Source organism: Hordeum vulgare, chromosome 7H, assembly GCF_904849725.1.
Source record: "Hordeum vulgare subsp. vulgare chromosome 7H, MorexV3_pseudomolecules_assembly, whole genome shotgun sequence".
NCBI lineage: Eukaryota > Viridiplantae > Streptophyta > Magnoliopsida > Poales > Poaceae > Hordeum > Hordeum vulgare.
The window spans coordinates 364,037,782-364,042,867 of NC_058524.1; the positions used below are offsets into that span (position 1 = coordinate 364,037,782).

Sequence of the window (5,086 nt, forward strand, 5' to 3'; positions counted from 1 at the left end):
ATAAAACATATGACTGCACAGAATATAGAGAGCACAACATATAAACATCAGATTTATCGAATACAATAGAAGATTAGTCTCCGAATACAGTTCATCATATTAGTCTCCGAATACAATTCATCAATAATGCTAGAACATGGTACTATATAAACACTCTTATATTTCTTCCGTAGCGAGAGACAAATGAGACAACAAACAACGTGCGAGCAGGCCAGAGACAATTTGGCATGATATGCAACCTGAGAGCGACAAAAACAAAGCATGGATTCCAATGGTGAACTATGAGGTGCAGCTCGTCAGGAAGGGCCAAAGGGCTCGGAGATGCTTTTGCTCCTGCTACCGCAAGCTTCCGGTCCTCTATGGGAGGCCGAGGCGCCACATCAAGGGCCAACAATAGGACGCATGTGGAGCCCATGACAACCTTCATGGGTACATACAAGAAACTGAGTTACATCATTTTTAAGCCAACAACACAACAAACAAATAATTGAAAGCTTACAGTAGGCAAGTAAGGTGTACACAAAAGGAACTGAAGTTGTGTTGATAAAATAACTTAAGACGCCCAAACATATGGAAAAGCATTTATAACTTACACCTCGTGTGGATTCTTGTACATTTGATAGTTAACTTAAAATAATTTATCATTGCCTGAAAAGACACAAATAATCTCTATGAAGAAAAGTGCAAATCAAGATAACCACATCATGTATGTGCGCTCCTGTGGTTCCACTTGTCAAAACTTGAAACTGTTAAGACACACATATGCTTGGCCATTGACACGTAACCAAGCAAGTTGAGGTTTCCTATTCCTGAGATGAATGAGAAATCTGCTCCTAAAGTAACGTGTCGAGTGATATACTTCATAAGTACACAAGTCAGTTTACATAGCTAGAATGGATCCAGAGGAATACCTAGTCGTTTAACTAGCTAACAACAAGCATTACTGAGTGCAATTTCCTTGTAATTAGGTTTGTTTAGACCTATATGAGAGATGACCTGGTAAGGCACGAAGTTCACATCTCACCTTAAGCTAGCTCACCGAAACCTCTCTCAACGTGCCATGCACCCTTTGTTCCAAAACAACTATTTCCAAGCGGAGGAGGGGACAGACACCATTTTAGCCGCATCCACTCATAGGAGCTCACAAGTTCAACTTCCTTGGCCCGGTCCAGTTCTTCTGGGTGAAATCATGCTTGATGATGTTGGCTCTCAGAAGCATGGCCTTGATATCTCTCTCAAACTCGTTGCCAGTCTGGAGGGCCCGCTGGAAGGTTGCGTTTCTTTAGTCAGCATGCCTTGCATACAGGATCTTGTTGTGGGAGTCTATCCGAGCCTGTAGAATACAAGGTAACCAACAAACAGGTGAGAATAATAATGCTAGGAGAGCTATTGTACAGGTATGCAACAAGATGATAAATCTTTTCAAGGGTACCTGTATTTTGTTCTCGGTGATCAACGCAGCCAGCTCTTTCTCCAGCATGGACACCGAGCTCTTGAAGGCACTAGCCATTGTGTTGAGATCCACATATATGAATGGAACCGTGTACCGTACGATAGCTTTGTGGCGGATATCATTGTACAGAGTCTCCAGATGCTCACTCAGATGAATATCCAGAAGGAGATTCGGCTTTAGCTTCTCAAGATGCTCCAAGCATGACCCATAGCGACTAGTTTGGAGATTTTAGTGGTTAGCATATAGTTAACACAAATCAATCGGGAAAGAAACTGCAACCTAATCTACCAGTGAAACGAACAGATTTTCACCCTCCAAAGGACTTGGAAACAAACTTCAGAACAATAAAAAGGTGTACGCGTAATCAAGCTTTCATGGTATTTGAAATTGTAAACGCAAAAAAGAGCACATTAGCTGACATCATATTGTGCTCCCTCTGTTCACTACTATAAGATGTTCTAACTTTTCCTGATTTGGATAGTCTGTTTGTTCATTCACTTCAGTCCATATGTAGCCCATGTTGAAATATCCAAAAATACATCTTATATTTGTGAACGGGGTTTGTACAAAATAAGGGGTAAAATTGAGGGAAGCTATTATACTATCCCTAATGCATGAAAGAGTCCAATCTGAACACACAAGCTAAACGGGTAATAACTTTAACCTCATTGCGAAGAAACGGCTGTCTATATGATACTCCCTCCGTCCCAAAATAACTGTCTTAACTTTGTACTAGCTCTAGTACAAAATTGTACTAAGCTTGAGACACTTATTTTGGAACGGAGGGAGTACTATCTATGCTGAGGCCATACTGATGTGGAGTACAAAAGGGCAATCTTGTTAGAATGATGATGCCCCCTAGAGAATGAAACGAATTTCCAGTCTTCTATCATTCTAGAAAACTAACTGATTTGTTTCTCGCTACAACAGTTACAGTATTTGAGTTGACACTTAAGAGGAGAACGAAAAGAAAGGGTCGAATACATCATATTAATTATGCCAGGGCCAATACTTATGAAATCATTATGGTTTATGAGTGCTAGCTCTATATATGATTTATGAGTGTTGAAAAAAGAACAGAGCATATATTCTATTTGAGCTCTCCCACTATAGTAAAAACAAATAGTTGCAAAATCTTCCACATATCCTTACAGAGCAGCAAGTGTAAAAACAACCACCACCCTGAAAAGGTGGTCAAGAATAATAAAATACTAAAAGCTGTTCCAATAGAGGCATACCTTGCATAAAAATCATTGACCAGCTCCCTTACTTCAGGCACTAGCTCAAGAAAGTTACGGAAGTTTATGTTGTCAATAACTTTGCTCTAGAAAAATAACAAACAAGCATGTTTTAGTGTAACCGTAACCAACCAACCATACAAAAGGCACACAAAAGAAGAAGAACAAGAGGTAAACCTTCAGTTCTGAACGATCGAAAGAAGCAAGTGCACAAAGGGCACCATAGACAGCCACATCTTGCGGAGCTATGACTTCAGAGTAGTTGCTTCCTAGTTCAGGTCCTGTCACAAGAAACTTTAGGGGAAGGGAAAATATCAGCAAGAATACTTTATACTGGGCAAAAATGCAAGACATTGCCTATTTTGCTTCATTTTTTTGGACAACACGCTCTTTATAAATGGGAGGTGGAACCCAATGTGCCTGAAGCACCTCCCATTTATAGAGAGCGTGTTGTCCAAAAAAATGAAGAAAAATAGGCAATGTCTTGCGTTTTTGCCCAGTATAAAGTATTCTTGCTGATATTTTATTCGCTAAATCTTCTATTGTATTCGCTAAATCTGTTGTTTATATGTTGTGCTCTCTATATTCTGTGCAGTAATACGTTTTGTAACCTGTGTAAATATCGGAAAAAAATAATACCTAATATTCATACTACTGGCGCACCACTCAGCACTTTAGTGGCGCACTGCAAAAAGCACACTAGTGGCGCATCGTCAACTAGTGCGCCATTAGTAAGCCAGAGCACATGGGTAAATATGGCCCTAGGAGGCATACTAATGGCGCACCATGAGCTATACTAATGGCGCACTGCCTGGTGCGCCATTAGTATACCGGATACTAATGGCGCACCATGAGCTATACTAATGGCGCACTGCCTGGTGCGCCATTAGTATACCAGATACTAATGGTACACTGCCTGGTGCGCCATTAGTAAAAAAATCTAATGGCGTGATGCTAGTGGCGCACCTGTAGTGCGCCATTAGTAGCCAAAACAGGTGCGCCACTAGCAGGCCTTTTCCTAGTAGTGACCAGCTTATGTTTGCGTGTGTCTTCCATGGCACGACGCTTGTCTTCAAGCATAAGGGCCTTATTCACCAGCTGGAAGAAAGTCCGACAGTGGCAGACAATGAGTTGATACTACTGTGGTTGCTGGAGTCCTTCCATGAAGCGCTATATTTTGGCTGCCTCTGTGCTGACATCATCGCGTGCATATCTTGACATCATGTGGAACTCCTATAGGTACTCCTTTACATAGCTACTTCCTTGCTTCAGCGCTCAAAATTCTCGCATCTTGATAGCCATAATACCAGAAGGAATATGGGTAGTGCGGAATCCTTGCTTGAAATCTGCCCATGTGATCATACGGTGTGAGATCGATAGAAGAGGTGTCTAGAGGGGGTGAATAGACTACAACCAGTATGGCTCTGGTACAGTTCTGTGGGGACCCCGACTTACGAGTGGAGATCGCCGAATGAACGTGCTCAGTGATCCCACAGATCAATTCTACACCAACGTGCCCATGCCATCAGCCTACACCAACAAGCATTCTGACTTGGAAGCGTCCTAGTTCGCAGGGTCGTCTCCGAAGACGTACTCTTCTCCAAACTCCTGTCCTTCCATGCCTGGTCAATAATATAACCAGTGGCAAGCCAATGCGTACTTTGAATGTACTCACAAACAACCCATGATATGAACAATGCAATTGGTAGATTAACAAGTACTATGCAGTTTTGGAGGATAGCAACGTAACTGTAAATAAACATGTTCATGGATATGCAACATAAGCTAGATGGCATTTAGAAGAACAGGTTACAGATATCAATATATCTGTTATGGGCTAAACACTTCGGGTTCACCCGATATGCCATGTCACCAAACTTGGTCATATAAACTCTTTCATATAACACCATTAAACACACACACACACTTGGTTTATGCAGAAACGACTGGACTTAGTTTAAGCAGCATTACCCAACTGTCCTTGACCATGGACACGACTATTCGAATAGTTTTACACTCTGCAGAGGTTGTACGTTGTACCCACGAGATCTTGGAAACTTCCATGTCATCCACGACTCGCCGTATATAACATACCTGTGGTAAGTACCCGATCAATGCCTTTCCCCCGACGATACTAGACAAAGAGGTCCACTCGAGTGGTACCCAGCCCACATGCGGAGACCAACGGTATGCCAAGTGTCTTTAAAAATGTTGTTTAATTCTGATAAATCCATATTCTTATTTCAAAAATATCTGTCTCTGGTTTTAGTGAAAGGGCTATTTTTAAAATCAATTTAACAGAAGCAAAACTATTCCAAATAGCATTTTTAATTATTCTAAAACAGAGAAGTCGTCCTAAAAATTTGTCTAACAGTTCTATTAAATATTCCTCATT

At 41.2% G+C, this 5,086-nt stretch overlaps 1 pseudogene; it reads right to left on the reverse strand.

The window, feature by feature from the left end:
- Positions 1 to 1,141: 1,141 nt before the first annotated feature.
- LOC123408899 lies at positions 1,142 to 4,680 on the reverse strand (annotated as a pseudogene).
- Between the last annotated feature and the right edge of the window lie 406 nt (positions 4,681 to 5,086).